This window comes from Ovis aries, chromosome 7 (genome assembly GCF_016772045.2).
Source record: "Ovis aries strain OAR_USU_Benz2616 breed Rambouillet chromosome 7, ARS-UI_Ramb_v3.0, whole genome shotgun sequence".
NCBI classification, from domain to species: domain Eukaryota; kingdom Metazoa; phylum Chordata; class Mammalia; order Artiodactyla; family Bovidae; genus Ovis; species Ovis aries.
Genome location: NC_056060.1, coordinates 94,749,827 through 94,775,952, shown reverse-complemented (window position 1 = coordinate 94,775,952; position 26,126 = coordinate 94,749,827).

Below are 26,126 nucleotides of genomic sequence, written 5' to 3'. Positions count from 1 at the left end.
AGAATGTATGAGTTGATCTTATACAATATTACAACAGAAAATACAGACAATCAAATCTGTGGAAAAATACATAACACTGACCATCTTTTTATATCTGCCTTGCTTCCTCTTACTGATGGACACTTTCCCTCCGCTTCTCTATGAAGATGGCTACAGAAAAGCCACTGATTTTAAGTAAGCAGAAACGTTATGACCAGCTTTCCTAAACCTTGTTTAAAACATACTGGAAAAAAAAATTCTGATTGGCCAAACTCAGTAGTGTTTTCCTTCTCTCGAAAAGGAAATTTCAGGGTTATATATGAAAAATGTGATGACCAGCTCTTGTTCCTATGGTTAAGAGCAGGGAGAAGCTTTGCACAAGTATTTATGAAATAGGAAGAAAAGCATCTGTGACTACATGCTGTTCTATGAGTTTTAAAGTTACTCAGGAATAACTGTCTCAATCACTTTCAAGGAAGATTTATTTTTTTAACATTTTATGCCATCAAAAAGGGAAATTGCTGTATTTCTGCTTTGTTTTGCCTTTTTTCTATTGTTTTACATTTCACTTGAGAATACTAATTCATACCACATCTTTAAAATTATACAGAAGTCAGTCAATGTTTGGATCAAATTAGTAAAAAAATAATTTCTGAGGCACATGCATGATAAAGTGTTAGGAACTTTAGAAAAGAAATGAATTAGAGAAGGATGCTTTACTCTCCAAAGGTTTGTTCACTCCTGGTGAAATTGTCTAGCTTACTAACATGCCAAGCATGATCAATATAACCATGATTATATTGCTGTCCTTTATATATTCATCCATAAAACACCCTGAGGACAGTAAACAATCTCCATCAGAGACAGCCAGTTAACCATCCACATCCAGTTCCTCCTTCATCTTTATGAACAGGCATTCATATTGTTGGAGGCGCCAATGAGCCTAAAACATTGCTCTCTCTGCCTCCTTTGTAGATCAAACTGGTCAAGATACATGAGCACAAACTTGAGTGGGACTTCAGAGAAAATTCTTTCAGAAACTGTCTTCCCGGGCCATTCATTCTGTCCATAACTGAATAACTAAAATTGGACTTGACCTCTTGCCCTAAACTCTAAAACTCACTACTCCCAACCGACACATAAAAAATGTATCCAGTGGCCTTTCTGATGCATTGAACAATGAACCTAGCAGGACTGTTATCCTTTAAAGAAACACTGGAGATGATTGCCACCTTTTTCCAGGGTCTGTGAATAGGGAACTTTCTCACCTTGCTGCAGAGAGGTGGAACTCACCTAGAATGGTAATCTCATTGGGCTAGGGAGGCAGGGATGAGAATTTCAGCCTACTGTAGAGTTCAGTTTTGGGGACCAGGATATTGGAAAGAAGGCGTGGCCCACGCAGAGGAGTGGACCCAGAAATCTGATGGAAGCTCAACATTGTCCTGCAGCCAGAGACTTGACTCTCCATGTCGACAAAGCCTAGCAGAGTCGGCTCATGGATAAGGGACAGCAGAGGCTGCATGGAACTGAGAAGCATTGGAGTTTCAGTCCAGTGAGAGTGGGGAGACCTAAGAAACTCGGGTGTTCAGTTAACACCCTTGCGACCCTGCATTTGGAGTGAGAAACCCTTCATCTTTCATATTCTGGAACTGTTTGGTGTAAATTTATCCATTGATTATTCTGTTCATATTTGTTGAACACTTATTTTATGCCAAGACCTGGGCTTATGGCAGAGAAAGTCCTTGAACTATTTGAAATCCCTCATTGTGACAGGATCTGACAGAATAAAAGAAATGAGGCTGGTAAATGCAAGGCCTTCTCCTGGAGTGATACAAAACCTGCTATAATGATTGGACACTGGTTTTCAATGTCTGTCTATGATACAAATGAGGCTTCCTTGGGAGCTTAGCAGTAACGAGTCTGCCTGCAATGCAGAAGGCACCGGTTCGATCCCTGGGTCAAGAAGATCCCCTGGAGAAGGGAATGGCAACCCACTCCAGTACCCTTGCCTGGGGAATGCCATGGACAGAGGGGCCTGGCAGGCCACAGTCCATGAGGTCGCAAAGAGTCAGATACAACTTAGCGGTGAAACAACAACAAATAATAAAAGTATGTAGTATCAGAAATAAAGCAAACATATCACTTTATTTATGCCTGGATGGCAGGTACCAAAAAATTTGAATAATTTTAGAGCTTATTTTTACAAATAAAAATACACCTTTGATTCAGTAAGTAAGTTCTATTTACTGAGTTCTTAATTCTATTTGATTTTTTTATTTTAAGATTTTAAATAAAACTGTACTTACTAGTCAAGTAGAATGATGTTCAGAAACACGCAAAAGTGTCTTCTTGTGATAATTATTTTCATTTCTTAATGGGAGTAGCTGCAGGAGATTACAGAAAGAGTGAGATATCCTTAAGAATGTGAATAAATGATAGAGATATTTTAAATCAGGCAATAGAAGTTTCCATTAATGTTTCATTTTTCCCAACAGTTGAACAATAAATTGAACATCAATTTTTGAGAGATTTTTAAAAAGATATTTAAATTAATTAATTCAAAGTCTGTGTACACTTATTCATTAAGTATATTTGGACTGTTATCATCATGCCAAAATAACTATTAGGAAAAATATATTAAAACAAAATGCATGTGAACAATTTACTAAAAGCCATTCAAATGCTCTGAATGAATTCAGATCTCTGAGTGAAATTCGAATGAGTATCCAGAGTGTGGGGGCTTCCCAGGTATTCTAGTGGTAAAGAATCCACCCACCAATGAAGGAGCTGCAGGAGACACAGATTCAGTCCCTGGGTTGGGAAAATCCCCTAGAGGAGAGCGTGGCAACCCACTCTAGTATTCTTGTCTGGAGAGTCCCATGGACAGAGGAGCATGGTGGGCTCCAGTCCATGGAGTCACAAAGAGTTGGTGAAGACTAAAGTGACTGAGCACAGATTCAGGCATATGTCCAGGGTAGAGAGACATTAGGGTGGTAAAGAGATGACACACACCGAACAGACAAAACTCTGGCAATGTGAGCCAGGAATGCCGACAGAGCGCAGTGGATTTCTTTGTTTGTGGGTTCTGGGGTTCATCTGGGAACTCAGAGGCTGGTTTTGAAGGCTCATGGACTCACCAAAGATGTCTGTCAGCTGACACATTAGCTAGAGAGGTTCGATGGAGTTGCTGTTGCTGTTTCTGCTGTTGTTCAGTTGCTCAGTCGTATCTGATGCTTTGCAACCCCATGGACTGCAGCACACCAGGCTTCTCTGTCCCTCAGTATCTCCTGGAATGTGCTCAAATTCAAGTCCATTGAGCTGGTGACGCCATATCCTAACTATATGTCCTGGGCATCCTCACAACATGGAGCCTTGTGTCCAGGGAAAGTGTCAGAAGAGGTAGAGAGACCCTGGAAAATGTATCTTTTTAATAACTCAGATTCGAAGAAGTCATACAGGATCACTCAGTTGCACTCTGATTGGCTGGGGCGGTAACAAACAACCAGCTGACATTCTGAGGGGGTGGGGCGTGGTGAGGAGGTAAGTTACATTGTAAAAAGACCACATGCAATTGTATATTCACCATATGCCACGTCACAGTAGGCCTTAAAAGTTACTTTTTAAGATATCTTATTATTTTCATAAAATAAATAAATAAATAAATCCCTGTCACTCCTTAAAGAGATGTTTACCAAAATCAGAGACACTGGTGCTCACCAAGGTATAAACATATAAAAAGAAGTTACCTCTAGCCCCAGTCATTGAGAACTCCATTCTGTAGAAGAAGAAATACATAAGTGGAAAATTAATTAGTGTGACTTTATCACTCATATTTTAAGAGTATTAATAAGGTAAAATGAAAATAATGGAAGAAAATATAGACATATAATGCCTTACTGATGAGAACTTCTAGAACATGGTTGACCAAATCATGATCTTTTCTTTGCAAACTACCAGAAACTCCAGATGAATCTAGGGTGAATTGGTACAATGCATTTTATATATATATTCTCATGGGTGACACCCTGTTTATGGGTCTCTACTCCTTTAGCCATTACGGCTCAGCCTAGAGATAGACCCTTGTGAGACAGTGGAAAATACGTAATAGTTTCATTTCTTCCCCTCATCCCTAGCACAGAGCGCCTAAAACTCTTACAGATGCCTAAGTGTTCAGAGCATTTTTTGTTCTAATGAAGTGACTCTGATTGGTCTCCTGGATGGTTCCTGGATGATGGTGGGTTACTAGAAAGACCAAACCATGATTAATAGCTTGGAATTTTTATCCCTGCTCCCCTCTCCCCTACTTGTCTATAGAAGACAGAGGAGTTGGAAATAGAGTTAATATAGTTGATCGTGCTTACATGAAGAAGCCTCCATAAAATCCCAAGTGTAGGTAGTACAGAACACTTTGAGGAGGGTGAACAAATCCACCTGGGAAGGTAATGCACCCAGCTCCCCTCAGACAGAAGCTGCTGCCCTCAGGATGCTCTGAGACCTTGTACCTCTTCATCTGGCTGTTCATCTGAATTTTCCAAGTCAACCTTTAATAAACAGGTAAAAGTAAACAAGTGCTTTCGTGAGTTCTGTGAGCTGCTCAAGAAAATTCATTGAACCTAAGACGAGGGTCACAGGAACCTCCAATTTGTAGCCAAATCAGACAGAAGTTGTGGGTAAACTGGGCGTCTGCTGCTTGAGATTGGAGGGGGCAGTCTTTGTGGGGATGAGCCTTTTAATCTGTGGGGTCCAGCACTATTTTCAGGTAGATAGTGTGAGGATTGAATTAAACTATCGGACATCCAGCTGTTGTCTCAGAGAGTTGCTTAGTGTGGGGAAAAACCTCACGTATTTGGTATAAGAAGTATCAGGAGTAAAGTGTTCTGTGTGAGTAATAAAGGAGAAACACTACTGCTAGGAGGGAAGAGGTTTACCTACTCCACCCTTGACGAAGGAAAAACAATTTGGTCCCCAGCAGTCAATCAGATTGTCCCTCATTTATCACAATTTGTACACAGAGATAAAAGAAACTACAAGGTGGGGCAAGGTCCTAGAGAAAATGTCCACAAATTTTTGCCATGCCCATAATTACCCTGATTTCCACTTTTCCTGAAATCTGGGTGTTCATGTTTGCTTTTCCTTGTGATATCCCAATTTTGTATGTACTTGATACGGCTCTGTGTGTGCATGTGTGTGTATATATCTCTGTCAGTTTTATAGTTCTCATAAGAAAAAATTTCTTGTCTTGGACCATCATTAATGAAAGGTCTTCCTGCACCCCACCTTTTATCTTTTTCAATTTGTCTTAAGCTAGTTGGCACTAATGAAGAAGGCAATAGCAACCCACTCCAGTACACTTGCCTGGAAAATCCCATGGACAGAGGAGCCTGGTAAGCTGCAGTCCATGGGGTCGCGAAGAGTTGGACACAACTGAGCGACTTTGCAGCAGCAGCAGCAGCAGGCACTAAACTTAATAACATTTAATTTTAAAATGTATTGATGCATATTTTACATTTACAATTATTACTTTAAGATTGAGAATATAAAATTTAATGTTTTAATTAGCTGCTTACATAATTCATATATATGTCTTATATATACATATATATATTTCACTTTATATATGTCATATATATATGTCTTTGACATTTACAGAAATAACTCACTATTGATAGGCTAAAATATACAATCAATTTCTGTGGATAGAATTTTGTACAATCTGTTCACTTTGTTTGGAAATAAATTATCTATCATTTTATTAAATTGCAGACAGAAAAAGATAAGAAAAAAACATACCCTGTATTTAAAAACTATTTCTGGCTATTACTTATGTTTTAACATTTATCCTTGATCCCTTTAAAACTTACAATTTTTAGTGTTATATACTGGCTCTGGCAAATCACAAATCTTCTTCATGAATAGTTTCTCAGCTTAGAGCATTTTAAAAAATAGACCTAAAAATATTACAGGGGCTTTTGTTTTTGTTTTTCAGAGTTATTTTTTTGTCCTCTTAAAAGAAACCTCTAAGAAATTCACTAAGTGTAAATAGAGAGCAGGAAATACAGAAGTCCTGAAGCAAAACCTGTTTAATTCTATATTTTGATTTACAACAAAAATATGTCTCTATGCATAGGCTACTTTTTTAAATCCTTTTTTTTTTCACTTCTGTATCTATGGGATTTATTAATAAGAATCTACACTGAGTGTTGAATTCATTCAGATTTTGTCTGTTGGATGGAGGAAAAGACCCATTTACATTCATACATGATGTTATGCATCTTTTGCCTTGTAACTACTGCCGATGTTAACCCAGACCAATTACATTTGTTGACTTTACATTCACAATTTCTACTAATAAAGTATGACCCCAGAGATCCATGACCTGGAGTAATTTATAATTGACTACAGCATAAATTTGATTCAAGCGTTTTGAAAGGCTGGTGGGTAATGCAGTTAATGAAGAGGCCCTGCTGACTACATTGCAACCACACCTCAAGGAGAACTATTCCTTTGCGGTTTATGTGGGAGCTTGGATAAAGTGAGAAAACCAAGCATTAATGTTGCACATATTTCTAAGAAGAAAGCAATTGGTAGTGCTCACTAAAGGCATGAAGAAAAAGTAGAGAGGTCAAAGAAAATGATGATTATAGTAAAAAATGAGATCTTTTGCATCAAGAATATTACTCTATCCTTGGGCTTTTCTGTGAATTGCTGTTGGAATCAGAGGTGTAATCATATTGAGGCTTCTTTTTTCTTTTTTTTTTTTGGCAAGACTATTTTTTAGATAGTAGTGTATCTTTCATCAAATGGTACATAATGCCTGGTTATCTCTCTTTTGGGATGTCAGAACCACTGATCTTCAAAGCAAAGGATTGCAAATGGGGCTATTTTTCCTATTTGTGAAATACTTTAAAAACTAGAGACTTTCTCATATTTACTCTCTGGTTATCTACTATGTATTTTCTATAGAAGAGACAAGATGAATGTATGTTTTTTTTTTCTCTTTTAATTATCTGTTACAAAATAAAGAGTTGATTTCACAGCATCTTCAAAAAGGGATCCATTAGGTTTTGTGTGTGTGGGGGGGTCATTTTAAAATAATGAATTTAAACAGAGTTGATAGGTTTAAATCTATTGAATTTTTTGTCTGTACTGAAGTGCACATAATTCCTTCTTTGACTAGTGGAAGCCTATTTGTATTGACTCCTGAATCTTTTTAATATGACTCCAGAAGTAATTGACAGTTCCTTGCAATCTGGTAATATTAACAAAAGATGACCCCAAATCATCTCATAGATATAATGATCTAGGCCTAAAGTTACTTGTTTTTCTAAAAAACTCCTGGTTTCTTTTAAGTTTTAAATGGAGTTCGAGTTGTTTATGGGCTTCTCTGGTTGCTCACATGGTAAAGAATCTGCCTGTGATGAAGGAGATCCAGATTTGATCCCTGGGTCAAGAAGACCCCCCTGGAGAAGAGAATGGCTGCCCACTCCAGTATTCTTGCCTAGAGAATCCCATGAACAGAGGAGCCTGGTGGGTTACAGTCCACGGGGTCACAAAGAGTCAGCAACAACTGAGCAACTAAACTTTCATGAGTTGTTTATGGCTACCAGCCTCATCATTTTTTCTAGGCCCTTCAGTGATTTGTGCTGCTCCACAACATGGTAACACAATAAGCATGATCCAGATCACGGAAAGCTCCATTAGATAATTAATCTGGTGAATGATTATTCTAAATGTGGACTGAACTCCAGACGTATTTAATAATCATGGTAAACCAATGCTTAGCAAACATCTCAATTTAAGTCTTCTCAGCTCAGTCAAGCATTAGAATAGAGCCTGGAATTGTAATTTGGAGTATTTAATACTTTAGAAGGTTTATAACAAAGGATATCATCAGTTTAAAATTACAGCAGAGTGAAAAAGTTGGTTTAAAACTCAACATTCAAAAAATTTAGATCTGGTCCCATCACTTCATGCAAATAGATGGGGAAATGGAAACAGTGAGAGACTTTATTTTGGGAGGCTCCAAAATCACTGCAGATGGTGACTGCAGCCATGAAATTAAAAGATGCTTGCTCCTTGGAAGAAAAGCTATGACCAACCTAGACAGCATATTAAAAAACAGAGGCATTACTTTGCCAACAAAGGCCCATCTAGTCAAAGCCATGGTTCTTCCAGTGGTCATGTATGGATGTGAGAGTTGGACTATAAAGAAAGCTGAGCACTGAAGAATTGATGCTTTTGAACTGTGGTGTTGGAGAAGACTCTTGAGAGTCCCTTGGACTACAACATCAAACCAGTCCATCCTAAAGGAAATCAGTCCTGAATTTTCATTGGAAGGACTGATGCTGAAGGTGAAACTCCAATACTTTGGCCACCTGATGCGAAGAGCTGACTTATTGGAAAAGATCCTGATGCTGGGAAGGATTAAAGGCCAGAGGAGAAGGGAAAAACAGAGGATGAGATGATTGGATGGCATCACTGACTCAATGGACATGAGTTTGAGCAAGCTCTGGGAGTTGATGATGGACAGGGAATCCTCACATGCTGTAGTTCATGGGGTCACAAATAGTCTGACATGACTGAATGACTGAACTGTAGTGGACCTTAGGTGATATTATCCCTTGATGAATATTATTGTAGAATAGTTCCATACCATTTCGTGTGTGATAAACTGTTTAACAGTGAGCAGGAGATTAGACAGCACTGAAATTCCACATTTTTCTGTGTTTACTACAAAAACAACTTCTCATTCACCCTGAGTCAGTACACTTTATTTTTCAAAATTGTGCAATCTAAGAGGAGATGCAACATTCAGGTCTATAACTAACTATAAATAGCAAATTATTTTCATTTTTTAGCATTGTCCTTAAATACTGTTAGCCAGTGCTGTGGGGGCCCTCTTCTCTTTCTTGTCTCCTCAGTCTAATCTGGGGAGGACCTACATATTTCCCAAATATGTCCATGACTTCTGGTGTCTCTCTCCCTGAGAATGTTCTCTGGCCTCTCCAGCCTGCAAAGCCAGTGTGAGGGGCAGTCAGAAGTGCCAGGAGGCTAACCCTCAAGAAGCAATCCCTAATCAATGAAAGATGAGAAGATCAATACTCCTGTTTTCTTGTTCCCTTCTTCCAGTAGGTAGCTTGTGCATTAACCCACCTTTTACCAGTTTTCGTCCCTTCCCTGTGAGAACCAGAACAATCACACCCATTGATTATGTAAGACCGAGAACTTAGACATCACCCTTATCAGTTATGCAATGAAACCACAGAATATCTTGTGACTTGTATACACATTCTTCTTTGCTTAGATTTTTGCCTGGCTTGGACCAAGTTGTCTTAAGAAATCAACCAACACAAAGACTTGTGTTCCACCCTAAGAACCTCTGAGTCAAACCTAGTAGTAATAAATAATGTACAATCAATTCTCTAATGATACACCATTCAGAATGGTCTATGTAGTGTTCTCCCTTGGTGCTCAAAGTAATTAGAACACTGTTTGCCTATACAGGTGGAGAAGGAAATGGCAACCCACTCCAGTAATCTTGCCTGGAAAATTTCATGGGCGGAGGAGCCTGGTAGGCTACAGACCACAGGGTTGCAAAGAGTCAGACATGACTGAATGACTTCACTTTCTTTTCTTTTCTTGCCTATACAGTAACTGGTTTCTTTATTTGAAGGGACCATGTTTTATATGCTTCTCTCAACTCTCACCTGTATCCTTGTTCCTAAATTATTATCTCAATATCTGCTTTGGGGGAAATTGAAACTATGAAAAGCTGAAAAATTTTAATTAATATACAACATATTAACATAAAATAGAAGAGAAAGAATGAAAAAGAATGAGCCCTCTTTGTGATCACCTAGCATACACTAGCTTAAGTTTTTGCCCCCCACCCCAAGGTGAATTATCTGAAGATCTTAGAGTTTAGACATTATGCAAGAAACCCCAAAGCCACAGGCTGACAGCTGAGATCTAACTCTCCTCCTCAGAGCTGTAGCACTGATCTTTTTTAGTGGTGGTAGGATGCACTCTCATTTTACATTACCTGTGATAAAATAAATTTTTACAGGAGCTTAGTGAAGTTAGCTATAAAATCCATAACTTTATAATAGAGACAATTTTTCTGGAACATAAGAAATCTTGATGTTTACCACATGCTCTGAATTCTATCTTCCCCAAATTCATATACTGAAGCCCTAACTCTTGAATGTGATCAACCTAAGAAAGAGTCTTTAGCAGTTAATTAAAGAGTGTAAGGTTAAGATCAGAAAAGCGGAAGTCATTCAGTTGTGTCCACCTCTTTGGGACTCCATGGACTGTAGCCCACCAGGCTCCTCTGTCTATGGAATTCTCCAGGCAGGAATACTGGATTGGATTGCCATTTCCTCCTCCAGGAGATCTTCCCCACCCATGGAGCAAATATGCATCTCCTGCATCTCAGGCGGATTCTTCACAGTCTGAGCCACCAGGGAAGTGGGCTCTAATCCAATAGGACTGTGGCCTTATATTAATAGCGAAAGAGAGACTGTGGGTGTGTGTCCATCTTTCCGCCTCTCTTTCTCTCTCTATCTACTTCACCAAATAGAGACAGGGAAAGCAGCCATCTGCCAGCCAGAAAGACGGCTCTCACCAGAACCCAACCAGGCTGACACCTAGATCGAGGACTTCCAGCCTCCAGCACTTTGAGAAAATGCATTTTTGAAGTTTAAGCCATGCAGTAAATGGTGTTTTTTTTTATGGCAGCCTGAGCTGACTAGTTCAAGACTTCTAGACCTAACTTATAAAAACAATGCCATGAACAATTCTCCGTATTTTGTTCTTGAAAACTATGTGTGGAACATGGTGGAATCTTGGAACCACCACTTGAATAAAAAAATCACATTTTGATCATAAACTCCGGTTTTGAAATGTGTGTGATAATTTAACTTTAGTCACTGAGACACTTAGACTTGTTGTATATCTGTTATAGCAGTCAGAGTTACCTTACAAACAGAAATAAATACCTTTCAATTAAAGGTTGCCACCATAACACCAGAAAGAGTGTCACTGACCCAGGGGACAATCAGTAGACCGTGAGGGTGCTTACTTCAGAGGCTAAAAGGTGGACAGGCTTAAAATTTGCAAAGGCAAAATATTTGTGACACTTATTTCTATAGATAAAATTATTTATCCACTAGTCTCCTTTTTGGTACAACAATGGAAAACATTTAAATGATAATGTGGTTTTTTAAAATTATTTTACTTTTCTGCTTATTGCAAGATATTAAAAAATGCCAAACTAGGAAAGAATTGGTCAGTGTACAATCAGAGGTAAATGAAATACAGAGAATCTAGAAATTTAAGGTCTCAAAGAATTGGAAAAACTAGTTGATTCTAGATCCCAAACAGTAGGATATCAAATTAAAACAACAACAACAAAAAAATGGCCTTTGACAAAAGCCCTCAAGGACTTCACAGTTTTGCCCTGAAGAAAAATTTAAATGTGTGTCCTTCCTGGGATATTCTCTAGCTACCTATTAAACCAGGAAGAGACTCATAGGGATGAGAAAAATGAATAAATAAATTAGCCTTCAGAAGGAAGTATAGAAAAGAATTTGAGTGTAATCACTGGTATAAGGTACCAAGTGAAAGCAAATAAATAAACAATAAAACTTTTGGAGCAGTATTTCCAAAATCTCCCTGAATCTAAACTGTAGAATTGGGGGGAACTATTAATTGTGTTATCATTCAAACAACTTTTTGATGGCCCAGACGTACAGTACCAGGAAGTGTGCTGTGAAAGTTGTGGGTAGCGTAAAGGGGACATACAAATAACCGCTTCAGGTTATGGTTGCGTAGAACAGTAGAGGAAAAAGAACCTTCTGGAGGGTAGAGCCATGGGCTATATAGAGGAAAAGACAAAAGATTTCCTCCCAGAAATCAGAATTAGGAGTTAATTTGGACCTTCACCCACCACCAGGACATGGAGATCTTGTCACACCTGTCTGGCAGAGGTTCATCTTGTTACAGGCTAGACGCCACTAGGTATCTCCCATAATTTTGTTTTCCTCATGGAAGTATTGATTACAGTTACTTTGTCTTCATCATGTCCTCCATCTCCTCCATCATGAGGAGAGGACTTTGCATTAGTGAACGTGGTTGTACTAAGTCTCCCATGTATTTTGCGGTCCTTTGTTGATTTGCCTTAAGCCCCAGTCCCCGATGCTCCATCAAGTATTCTTCCAAGATGGGACCAGCCTCTGAATCCCTCTATCAAGAAGTATCAGCTTTGACCCCTTACACACCACAAGCCTTCCCTTCAGTGTTTAGCTCCCCTTCCACGGCCCTTGTATTGATTCTGATAAGACCCACTACTTGTCACTGGCCGGCCTTCTGATGCCAGTGTCCCATGAATATCTTCCCTTTGAGTTTTCCAGAAAAGTGCCAAGCTGCAGGTGAGGGAGCATCCGGTCCATTCCTCAAGGCACCTGGAGGCCCCTCAAGGACAGGATGACACTGAGGAGATTCAGAAGAGGTACTCAGAGTAGGGCCAGATAGTTGTTTTAAGAACACTACTCATAGGAAGATTGTTGGTCCCTTCCCAGTGATGTTCAGCCTTCCCTGGAGATGACTGTTTGGTTCATCATAACTCTTGGTCACATGAATGTTGCCCCACAAAAGCATTCCCTTTTCTTGTTTGTTACCATGACTGTTCGGGATTATAGGTTGCTACTAGGCCCATTCTGGACTAGGGTAAGTCTGGGTAACCCTGATTTACCTCTTTGAGTTTCCTTCTCCATCTCTATTTCTATTTATTCCTTCTTGACAATTTTATTAACAAAAAGTTTAATGTTTTCTTTCCTCATACAAAATCATAAAGAGCTTCAAGACCTGTCAGGTAAAAAAAAAAAAAAAATTCTAACTTGTCAGATAAAACTTACTCCTATTACCACTGAGTAATAATGGTTAATCCCTGAAGTATAATGACAAGTGATATTTTCCCGCATCTGGAAAGGAGGAGAAGAAAGTGGAAGAAACACATTTATTCCCATTCTTTTTATGGGTTGCATCGTGTCCCTCCCACCCCCAAATTCATAATATTTTAACTCTCAGAACCTCAGGATCTGACCTTATTTGGAGATAGCATCTTTACAGGGGTAATAAAGTTAAAATGAGTCTCATTTGGGTGGACCTTAATCCAATATGAGTAATGTCTTTGAAAGAGGCAAAAGTTGGAGGCAAATAGGAACCAAGGGAAAACAGCATGTGAAGATGATGTCAGAGATTGGGTGAGGTCACGGGTCAAGAACACCAGGGTAAGCAAAGAAGCACATGCAGGGGAGATTCTGCCTTAAAAACCGTGGAAGGAACCCATGTCCATGCCTTGACCTCAGCTTCTATCCTCCCCAACTGAGAAGCGGTCGGTGTCTGAGGTTTAAGCCACCCTGCTTGTGATTATTCTGGCAGTCTTGGGAAACTAATACACCCTCCTTCAAGGACAGACTGAAAAGCATCTTGCTAATACCATGTGGTCAAGCCATGTAGCAAACACTGAGTTCTCATGTCTTGGTCCCCAAGAATTCCTGCTGTCCAGAGACTCCCAACACTTGGCAACACTTCTGTCTGAGTTGATTGGTTCCTCCATCTCACTTGACAGATCCTTCTTAACTGTAGTGGTGGGTAAGGATGGAAGGTACTGCGGGGAATTGAGGGTGAAGGATTCACTGCCCCCTGCCTGTAGGAAGACTAATTATTCTCCTTGACTGTGAGTTTGCCTATAGTGAACTCTTACAGTGTCACAGTGTTTCAGAGAAAAAGAAAAAGAGTGAGTTTTATTTAGAGATGTCTGTTTGACACTTGTAGTTCAGATCTGGGAGCAAAAGGAGGAATAAAAGACAGAGGTATAGACCTGGGAATTGGTGAAATCCTGAGAGTAGATGAGCGTTTATAGAAATTTTCTGTATCCAGTAAGGAATACAGCTGAGGGCAGAATTCCATAAATCAACATGTAGAGGGCAAGAAGGATAATAAAATACAGACATTTATTATCTTCCTAGTAAGTACTAGATACTACAAACAAAATAAGAGCTAACACAAAACTCACTAGATGTCAGGTATCATTTGAAATTCTTTTTAAAAGTTATCTAATGTAAACTCTCTCAAAACTGTACTTAGGTAAGTACTATTATTATCCCCATTTCTGTGACAAAGAGCTGAGGCTCTGAGAGCTTGCCGAACAAGTAGAGAGCAAGTGTACAATGCTAGGTCCTCTGGCCCAGAGTCTGTCCTCTAACTGACCTCAGAACGCTGCCTGGGAGTGACCGCTCTAACTATGACCAGTGAGAGGTGGGTGTCTACGAATTTGTTGCCTACCATGGTTCTTGGCCTGCCCTAATCAACAGAAATTGACTAGAGGCCAGAAAGAAATTCAGGCAAGGCTTTATTGGGGCCCCTGATACAGCAGGAGAGAAAGCAAACAAGAGGTCCTCTTTCTTGCTTTGTCCCCAAGGGGGGCAAGCCTTTTCCTGACATAAGGTGAGGGTAGGGATGTGTCCCGAGGCTGGGCCAGGGGGATGGTTTAGGTGGTTCAGCCCCTCCTTAGGCAGCATTGGGTGCAGGGGGCATGCGCAGTACTCTTTTTGTTCCTGACTCTTCAAAAGTGACAGCTGGGTTTTAGGATCTCTTTGTACCTTTGGTCCAGAATTTGTTCCTACTCTGCCTGCACACAGTTATTTTTAGTCTCATACAGTTTCTTTGTGTTTTGTTGTTCAAGGAGTGGTGTGTCCACGTGCAAGTGTTGCAACATAGCAGCAAAGGGTCCTAGATCCCAGCGGTCTCAAATTTACTCAGCAATGGTGCTAGTCGCTCAGTCAGACTCTGCAACCCATGGACTGTAGCCCACCAGGCTCCTTTTTGCATGGGATTCTCCAGGCAAGAATACTGGAGTGGGTTGCCATTTTCTTCTCCAGGGGGTCTTCCTGACCCAGGGGTCAAACACAGGTCTCCTGCATTGCAGGCAGATTTACCTAGGGGGCTCCCAAAACACTCAAAACTCTCTATGAGGTTGATGCTGATGAGTTATTCTTATTTTGCAGACTAAATCTCAGGTTAAGTAAACTTTGCACAGGTATGAAAACAATAAATAGCAGTACTTTAAGTGCTTGTGAAAACTAGTAGAATCTGAATGAAGTCTATAGCCATGTAAATAAGATCACAGCAATGTCAGTTTCCTGGTTTTGAGCTGTGCATGGTGGTTACATGTGATACTATCATTGGGAAAAGCTGTGTAAAGGATACTGGACACTTCTGTAAATTTTGAAAATTCTCAGGAGTTTTAAATTGTTTCAAAATTTAAAATATTTAAATGCAATTTTATTTTAAAAAATAAATAAAAGAAAACTGAAAAAAAAACCACCATAGTTGGAAATCACATATAAGGCATCCTGACAAACCATATAGAAGGTGACTATTTTATTGGTGGAACAATATTTCTTCAGAAGTATTTCCTTTCCATTTTATTTCATATTTTATGCCTCTATTGTCAATGTTTATCATTTGGTTAGAAAAAAGAATGAATGGATTAAAATGCAAAAAAAAAAAAAAAGCAATGTTTCATTGGAACCCAGTTTTCTCTGGTTCTGAAGCATACATGCTTGTCCTTGACGCCTTTTTATTTATTGATTTATTTCCCTCAAGAGTATCAGGACAGGTAACAGAGCAGTACAGAGTGAGAGAGATTGAGAAGAATTTTAAACCGATGAGAAAGCATATGAAAACATACCCAATATGTGTCATTCTCTGTGCTATTGAGCAGTTTAAATGCATTCTCAGTGACTCTCCAAGGAGGGGTATTATAAATGGTTTTGTACTGAGGGAGCATTCAGGCTTAGGAAAGTTAATTCACCCATGTCTCTCATGTCACAACCAGGAATAATCCTTAGATCTGTCTTGCGCATGCATGCTCAGTTGAGTCAGTTGTGTTGGACTCTTTGCAACCCCATAAATCATAGCATGCCAGGCTCCTCTGTCTATGGCATTCTCCAGGTAAGAATACTGAGGTGGGTTGTCATTTCCTCCTCCAGGGAACCCTCCTGACCCCAGGATTGAGCCAGTGTCTCCTGTGACTCCTGCGTTGGGAGGCAGATTCCTTACCACTAAACCACCTGGGAAGCTCTAGATCTCTCTTAGTCTGTGCCTTTTCCATTTCTATTAGAGAAAGCTGCCTGGCAGAGCTTAAAAGAGAGAACTGGCTCTGGGGCCGTGGAAGCAGAGAGTTTGGAGTAGGAGGAGACCTTGAACGGGGCAGGGATATGAAGATGAAGTCCTTGGCTGCACAAGGAAGACAGTTCTTGCAGGACAAGCAGTTCCAACACACAACGGAGGCAAAAGAGAATTTCGTAGTTTGAAAGGTGAACTGGTGAAGGTAGGGGCACTGTCTAAGCCCTTTTGGACTACTGGAACAAAATACCATACGCTGGATATTTTAGAAACAACAGGAGTTTACTTCTTACAGTTTTGGCATCTGGGAAATCCAAGCTCAAGGGGTCAGTATGCTCTATTTTGGTGAGAGCTCACTTTCTGGCTCAGATGGTGCCTCCCTGCTGCTTCCTCACAGGTTGGAAGGGACCAGGGAGCCATCTGAGGCCTCTTTTGTAAAGCACTAATCCCATTCTGGAGGGCCCCACCCTCATGACCTAATCACCTCCCAGTGACTCATCTCTTAATATAACCTTGGGAGTTATAGGATTTCAACTCAAGAATTTTTGAGGGAACATACACTTTCCATCTATAGAAGGAACTTTCAGTGTAATTACTTTTACAAGAAGTTTCTGGGGCAAAAAAAAAGTAGTGTTTGTAGTTGAAGAAGGGGTCATGGGAAGGTTGGCAGGTGGAGGAGAGGGTGGAGAAGGCTGGAATATGTGACTGCCCTCTAGGGAAGGACCGCCAAGTACTAAGAGATGGAACACCTCAGACTCTATGTGGCTTAATAGGCATGATTTTGATTTAATTCCTTTCTGACTCCCCTGCAGTGGCTATTCCATTGCCAGGAACATAGAGATACCAGAAATAAATACTTGAATTCGGACTGACTGTTTTATCAGCCCTAAATGTCACCATCCAGCTTCCAATTATTGTGGTCTCATCATAATCTGAAACTCCCTGCACAGAAAGAACCCCGCCCTGAAGAGGCCTGTTCACAGCCAGCGAGGAGGGGCTCTGTCTGAGGGCTGATCAGACTCAGCTTTCCCAACCATGGCAGGACCCGAGGAGATAGCCGCACACGACGCCGGCTGAAGTTGTAGGTTGCCTGCTGTTTCTTCGAGACAGCTGTCAAGTCTGATAAGACCTGTCATGCTTTTGCAGGCTCTGCAGCCATTTAAGAGCAAAAGAAATGCATCACCATAGGAAGCACAGTTGAGAGGCATCTCTTCTTTGGAGATGGATGGATAGATGCTCTTGCTGCGTGTCTCCTTACAGCAGCTTAAATGCTGAATCGTTCCCTGGAGGCAGCCACATCTACCCTTTCCCCTAGGAGATGCTTTGGAGCTCACCCCCGTAGGCAACTCCTGCGTATTTGATGGGCTTCAGGCCACTTTGCAGATGAAGAGATAAAAAGCCAGAGGTCCAGTGTGGGAATGGAAGGCAGTGCATTTAGGTAAGATTTAACAGCAGGGCGGTTCAAAAAGTCCAAATGTACTTGAGTCTGTAGACCTGCCACACACACACACAAATATTTTCCTTCTTTTTGAATGTCAAAAATCATAATAATTTTAAAAAATGGCTTGAATGACAGAGGCAGTGGCTGCTGTGATCCAGGGCCTGAAACAAGATAGTGTAAAATTATATAATGCTGTGTTACCAACCAGTTCTTTTTGCTTTGGAATGAGAAAAATCTTGTTTACCAAAAGAGTTGTGCAATTCTAAGTTTTTCAAGTTTTTATTAGTCAAGGAGGATTAGGCCCAAGAAATAAATTACTTTAATAAGCCCTCCTGGAAAACATGTACTGTGAAAGAAGAGAATGTTTCGTAAATGGGATGGGCCCAAATGAAATTAAAGTTTGCAAAGTTACAAAATAGATGGGTAGGGAAATAGATATCTCTCCCCAGAGCTCTCTTCTAACATTATGGTCTCTCTTTTTCTGTTTTTGCATTTTTATTCCTACACAACTCTCTACCTTTTCTTCTCTTTCTCTTTGCCCATCTCTGAAGCATGTGAAAGTGAAAGTGTTCGTCATTCAGTTCTGTCTGACTCTTTGTGACCCCATGCACTACATGTAGTCTGCCAGGAACCTCTGTCCATGGAATTCTCCAGGCAAGAATACTGGAGTAGCCATTCCCTTCTCCTGGGGATCTTCCCAACCCAGGGATCAAACCCAGGTCTCCCTACACAGGTAGGTTCTTAACCCCTGAGCCACCAGGGAAGCCCTCTGAAGCATAAGTAAATTCTTTATTCCCAGTATATCTTGCAGTTCCCTAGTTTTCTCCTTAGCTGTGAACAATCTCAGCTCAGCAGAAGTCATTTTCCAATCAGTTTTGTAATTTTGCAGTGTGAACACATGTTCAATGGGTTTTAACTTGGAGATCCTGTGAGACATGCCCTGGTTTATTTCTCCAAGGAGATTTTGCCATTGCTTCTTCTGGGATATGTTTAGGTTTACTTATCATCTTGAGAGTATGAATATTCAGAAGCATTTTTTTTTCTCTTACCTAGATCAGGCTGGGGAAGAAATATTATTTACCCTCAATGTCTTATTTTGTACATAGAAGAATGTTTTCTAGACTACTCTTTTATTGACAATGCAGTACTTTAAGGGCCCTGGCTATTTGTGTATGTTTGGAGGGAGACTGGGGCATTTTAAACTTAAAAATTTAGAATTTTAAGTTTAAAATTCTTGAGACTGGAGCATTCTAAATTTTGTTTAAATGCAAAGCATCTATATTCTATTCTTTATGTGAACCTTGAAAGCAAAGACCCATTTTACTGAAATTGGTAAATGTCTTCAAAAATCTGTAATTTTAGCCCTGCTCACTATACTTATTATTGGTCTTCATTTTTGGCAACCTGAATATAATTTTTTTAATTTTTTTGAGATTGTGATTACAAAAAGTATTTTCTGTGAACCTAAAACTGCCTTAAAAGTGAAGTCTATTTTTTAAAAAAGATATTTACTAAGTTTTATCCAGAATATTCTGGTGGTATGCATATCTATATGTATATGTGTGATAAAATTTGTTGTGGAATGCTACTTGTTAGGATAATTAGTTGGAGATACTACTAGAAATAGAAGCCTTCAAATACTTTGTAGAAAAAACAAAAATGCTAAAAAAAGAGATACTTTGTTTTCTAAAAATGAAATAAGAAATTTATTAATCTGCCTTCAGTGAGAACTAGCAAATGCTAGAGTGAGTTCTGAACAAAAAAAAATTATGGGTATTATAATTATTAGTTGATTTGTTTCTTTCAGAACTGCATGAATAATTAGTGGCACTTTTTGAAATGATCAAAAAATTTACCTAAATTCATTAATTTTTAGCATTTATACATTTCTCTTGCTGAACTACTTTGAAAATTTTAATGTTTATAGTAAGAACCTGTTCTGGTTTTCATCATATACAGTTTTGTGTAAAGCATTCCATTGTAATGTCAGGAAAGCAATTTTCCCCTCCAGTAAAAAGATTCTATGGGAAAAAAACTGAAGATATTTTAGATTTTATATATATATATATCTTTCCTTCTAATTTATTTTGTAAATGATTTGCCTCCAGATCTAGAGGTAGTTGATTTTTGCAGAGATCATTTGATCCTAACAATGGCAAACAAGGGTTTCAGTGTAGACATTACCAACAACATTTCATACTACATTCATTTATTTATTAAGGCAAAAACTTTTTTAATACTTGCCATGGATCAGAAACTTCAAAAACACAGAAAGAACAGTGGAGGAATTTCACTCATGGGAGTGAATTAACTGCGAATTCTCAATAGTACTTTTTGTTTGTTCATTTGTTTGTTTGATAAGCAACAATGATTTACTGTATAACACAGGAAACAATATTCAATATCACAATGGTGTGTTCTATATAAAAAAAGGGGGAGCATTTGTAGATGACTGGGTTTTGTGATCGTGCTGTGCCTGGTACCCTATGAAGCTGTAATCAGAATATGGTTTTCTTTCTGTGAAGAAGTCATCTTCTATGTATTAGTCAAATTGAGCTAGACATTAAAAGTCACTTGGAAAGCCACCCAGTCACCATAGACTTTGTTTGATCCTTAATATAACCTACTGAGTTATAATATATAACAATCATGTATAATATAACCCAGATGAGTTTCAGGCCTCATGTATTCACCCTTTATTAGCACAAACCCCCTACTCATCTATAACTTCATGGCATTATTTATAGGAATCCTTGGGGGCTCAGTGATAAAGAATTCTGCCTGCAAGGCAGGAGACACAGGTTTAATCTCTGGGTCAGAAAGATCCCCTGGAGAAATGGCAATCCACTCCAGAATTTGTGCCTGAAAAATTCTATGGTTAGGGGAGATTGGCGGCCTACAATCTATGGAGTTGCAAGAGTCAGATACAATTTAGTGACAAAACCACCACAAGCATTATTTACTCCAGTGCCCAAGCGTAGGTAGACCCAGGAGCACACCTGTCTGGGTTTAAATTCTGCCTCCTCCAGTGCAGCAAGTTACTTAATCTTTCTGTGGTTTATTTTTAAATGGATAAAAATATTCCTTAACACATTGGATCCTAGTGAGGATAGAAGCGTTAATAGGTTCCAGTGTCTGGAATGCTGTAAACGTTAAGCAAATGTTAACTGTTAAAACACACCCTCTTCCATTTTATTTTCATGGTTGTCTGGCCCATTTGGCACTTGAATTTGGGATCCCTATCTTTAGAATTTTTAAAAAGACATGAAACATCAGAAAGGAGGAGATGGTTAAATTACAGCAATGACAATAAAAGCTATAAATAAAATGTTATGAGCACACGGAAGAAAGACTTTCACATCCTGCTTGAGAGATCGTGTCCTATTTGATACAAGGAGTGGCAGGAGAACACATCATAAAGAATGGGGGAGAATATTCTAGAATTAGGAAACATTTAAAATAAGAAGAGTGCCACCTGGGATGCCAATATAATTATTTATTTTTTTCTTTCCAAAAGCAGCTCTTTGATATCTTTTAACACTGGATTTTGGAGATACAAAGTTGAATTAGGAAGAAATCTTCCATTTAGGAGTTAATGCAGGGGCTTGGGGAGAGACGGGTATTTAACAAGGACTCACAAGTAATGGGCTTCCCAGGTAGCGTAGCTGATAAAGAATCCATCTATCAAGGCAAGAGACACAAGAGATGCTGGTTCAATCCCTGGGTTGGGAATATCCTCTAGAGAAGGAAATGGAAACCCACTCCAGTATTCTTGCCTGGGAAATCCCACAGAGGAGTCTGGAAGGTTACAGTCTCAGGGCGGTCAGTCAGCTCAGTCAGTCTGTTCAGTCACTCAGTCGTGACTGATTCTTTGTGACCCCATTGACTGCAGCATGCCAGGCCTCCCTGTCCGTCACCAATTCCCAGAGCTGACACAAACTCATGTCCATTGAGTCAGCGATGTTATCCAACCAACTCATTCTCTGCTATCCGCTTCTCCTCCCACCTTCTATCTTTCCCAGCATCAGGGTCTTTTCCAATGAATCAGTACTTCCCATCAGGTGGCCAAAGTATTGGATTTTCGGCTTTAGCATCAATCCTTCCAATGAACATTCAGGACTGATTTCCTTTAGGATGGACTGGTTGGATCTCCTTGCAGTCCAAGAGACTCTTAAGAGTCTTCTCCAACACCACAGTTCAAAAGCATCAATTCTTCAGTGCTCAGCTTTCTTTATGGTCCAACTCTCACATCTATACATGACTATTGGAAAAACCATAGCTTTGACTAGATGGACCTTTGTTGGCAAAGTAATGTCTCTGTTTTTTAATATAATGTCTAGGTTGGTCATAACTTTTCTTCCAAGGAGCAAGCGTCTTTTAATTTCATAGCTGCAGGCACAATCTGCAGTGATTTTGGAGCCTGTCCAAAATAAAGTCTGTCACTGTTTCCACTGTCTCCCATCTACATGCCATGAAGTGATGGAACCAGATGATGGAAACCTTAGTAAGGTGCTGGAGTGGCTGTGAGGTGATATCCCATGTCCACCGGCAAAGGAGAAGCCCCACCAAGATGGTAGGAGGGCCAAATTCGCATTTAGAATCAAACCCCATTCCTGCCAGAGATGCTAAGAGGGCTCAAACAAACCTTGTGCACACCAGGATCCAAGGACCCTACAGAGACAGAGAGAACTGTGTTTGAGCATCTCCTGCAGAGGTACGGGTCAGCAGTGGACTGCCACAGGAACAGGGGCTCTGGGTGCAGCAGACTTGGGTATGGCATAAGCCCTCTTGGAGGAGGTTGCCAATAACCCCACCATAGAACTGCCAGAACTTACACAGGACTGGGAAATAGACTCTTGTAGGGTACAAACAGAATCCTGTGCACCAGGACCCAGGAGAAAGGAGCAGTGACCCCACAGGAGACTGACCCAAACTTGCCTGTGAGTGTCCAGGAGTCTCCAGTGGAGGTGTGGGTTGGTGGTGGCTGGCTGCAGGGTCAGGGTTGCTGAGTGTAGCAGTACACCCATGGCATCTTTTGAAGGAGGTCACCATTATCTTCATTGCCTTCACTATAGTTTGGCCCCAGGTAAAGAGCAAGGAGGGAACACAGCCCCACCCATCAATAGCAAATTGGATTAAAGATTTACTGAACATGGCCCCACCCATCAGAACAAGACCCAGGTCCCCCCTCAGTCAGTCTCTCTCATCAGGAAGCTTCCATAAGCCTCTTATCCTTTTCCATCAGAGGCCAGACAGACTGAAAAGGACAATCACAGAAAACTAACCAAACTAATCACATGACCCTAGCCTTGTCTAACTCAATGAAACCATGAGCCATGCCGTGTAGGGCCACCCAAGATAGATGGGTCATGGTGGACAGTTCTGACAAACTGTGGTCCACTGGAGAAGGGAATGACAAACCACTTCAGTATTCTTGCCTTGAGAACCCTATGAACAGAGAGAAAAGACAAAAAGACAGGACACTGAAAGATGAAGTCCCCAGGTTGGTAGATGCCCAATATGCTACTGGAGATCAGTAGAGAAATAACTCCAGAAAGAATGAAGAGACAGAGCCAAAGCAAAAATAACACCCAGTTGTAGATGTCACTGGTGATGGAAGCAAGGTTCGATGCTGTGAAGAGCAATATTGCGTAGGAACCTGGATTGTTAGGCCCATGGATCAAGGCAAATTGGAAGCTGTCAAACAGGAGATGCCAAGAGTGAATGTCGACATTCTAGGAATCAGTGAACTAAAATGGACTGAAATAGGTGAATTTAACTCAGATACATCTACTACTGTGGGCAGGAATCCCTTAAAAGCGATGGAGTAGCCACCACAGTCAACAAAAGAGTCCAAAATGCAGTACCTGGATGCAATCTCAAAAATGAAAGAATAATCTCTGTTCGTTTCCAAGGCAAACCATTCAATATCACATTAATCCAAGTCTATGCCCCAACTAGGAACAATGAAGCAGAAGTTGAACGATTTTATGAAGACTTACAAGACCTGCTAGAAGTAACATCCCCAAAAGATGTCTTTTTCATTATAGGTAACTGGAATGCAAAAGTAGGAAGTCAACAAACACCTGGAGTAACAGGCAAATTTGGCCCTGGAGTACAGAATGAAGCAGTGCAAAGGCTAATAGAGGTTTGCCAAGAGAACGTGCTGGTTATAGCAAACACCTTCTTCCAACAACACAAGAGAAGACTTTAGACATGGACACCATCAGATGGTCAACACCGAAATCAAATTGAATATATTTTTTGCAGCCAAAGATGGAGAAGCTCTATACAATCAGCAAATCAAGACCAGGAGCTGACTGTGGCTAAGATCATGCACTCCTTTTTGCCAAATTCAGACTGAAATTGAAGAAGTAGGGAAAACCACTAGACCATTCAGGTATAACCTATTTCAAATCCTTTATGATTATACAGTTGAAGTGAAAAATAGACTTAAAGGACTAGGTCTGATAGACAGAGTGCCAGGTGAACTATGGATGGAGTTTGTGACATTGTACAGGAGACAGGGATCAAGACCATCCCCAAGGGGGGAAAAAAAAAAATTGCTAAAAAGCAAAATGGTTGCCTGAGGAGGCCTTACAAATAGCTTTGAAAAGAAGCAAAAAGCAAAGGAAAAAAGGAAAGATATACCCATTTGAATGCAGAGTTCCAAAGAATAGCACAAAGAGATAAGAAAGCCTTCCTAGGTGATCTGTGCAAAGAAACAGAGGAAAGCAATAGAATGGGAAAGACTAGAGATCACTTTAAGAAAATTAGAGATGCAGAGGGAATATTTCATGCGAAGATGGGCTCGATAAAGGACAGAAATGGTATGGACCTAACAGAAGCAGAAGATTTTAAGAAGAATCTTCTTAAAGAAGAATACAGAGAAGAACTGAACAGAAAAGATCTTCATGACCCAGATAATCATGATGGTGTGATCACTCACCTAGAGCCAGACATCCTGGAATGTGAAGTCAAGTGGGCCTTAGGAAGCATCACTACAAACAAAGTTAGTGGAGGTGTTGGAATTCCAGCTGAGCTATTTGAAATCCTAAAAGATGATGCTGTGAAAGTGCTGCATTCAATATGCCAGCAAATTTGGAAAACTCAGCAGTGGCCACAAGACTGGAGAAGGTCAGTTTTCATTCCAATGCCAAAGAAAGGCAATGCCAAAGAATGCTCAAACTACCACACAGTTGTACTCATCTCACACACTGGTAAAGTAATGCTCAAAATTCTCCAAGCCAGGCTTCAACAGTATGTGAGCTGTGAACTTCCAGATGTTCAAGCTGGTTTTAGAAAAGGCAGAGGAACCAGAGATCAAAATGCCAAGGTCTGTTGGATCATTGAAAAAGCAAGATAGTTCCAGAAAAACATCAGTTTCTGCTTTATTGACTATGCCAAAGCCTTTGACAGTGTGGATCACAATAAACTGTGGAAAATTTTGAAAAAGATGGGAATACCAGACCACCTGACCTGCCTCTTGAGAAATCTGTATGCAGCTCAGGAAGAAGCAGTTAGAACTGGACATGGAACAACAGACTGATTCCCAATAGGAAAAGGAGTACGTCAAGGCTGCATATTGTCACCCTGCTTATTTAACTTATATGCAGAGTACATCATGAGACATGCTCAGCTGGATGAAGCAAAAGCTGGAATCAAGATTTCCAGGAGAAATATCAATAACCTCAGATATGTAGATGATACCACCCTTCTCCTTATGGCAGAAAGTGAAGAAGAACTAAAGATCCTCTTGATGAAAGTGAAAGAGATTCAACCAGTCCATCGTAAAGAAAATCAGTGCTTAATATTCACTGGAAGAACTAATATTGAAGCTGAAACTCCGATACTTTGGCCACCTGATGCAAAGAACTGCCTCATTTGAAAAGACCCTGATACTGGGAAAGACTGAAGGCTGGAAGAGAAGAAAATGACAGAGAATGGGATGGTTGGATGACATCACCGACTCAATGGACATGAGTTTGTGTAAACTCTGGGAGTTGGTGACGGACATGGAAGCCTGGCCTGCTGCAGTCCATGGGGTCGCAAAGAGCCAGATACGACTGAGCAACTGAACTGACCTGATGGAATAAGATGCTATGTCATAGTTTTCAGAATGTTGAGTTTTAAGCCAACTTTTCACTCTCCTCTTTCACTTTCATTAAGGGAATCTTTAGTTCTTCTTCGCTTTCTGCCATAAGGGTGGTGTCATCTGCATATCTGAGGTTATTGATATTTCTCCTGGCAATCTTGATTCTAGTTTGTGCTTCATCTAGTCCATTGTTTCTCATGATGTACTCTGCATAGAAGTTAAATAAGCAGGGTGACAATATACAGCCTTGAGTACTCCTTTCCCTAAATGGAACCAGTCTGTTGCTCCATCTCCAGTTCTAACTGTTGCATCCTGACCTGCATACAGATTTCTCAAGATGGAGACCACGCAGTCTGGTATTCCCATCTCTTTCAGAACTTTCCACAGTTTATTGTGATCCACACAGTCAAAGGCTTC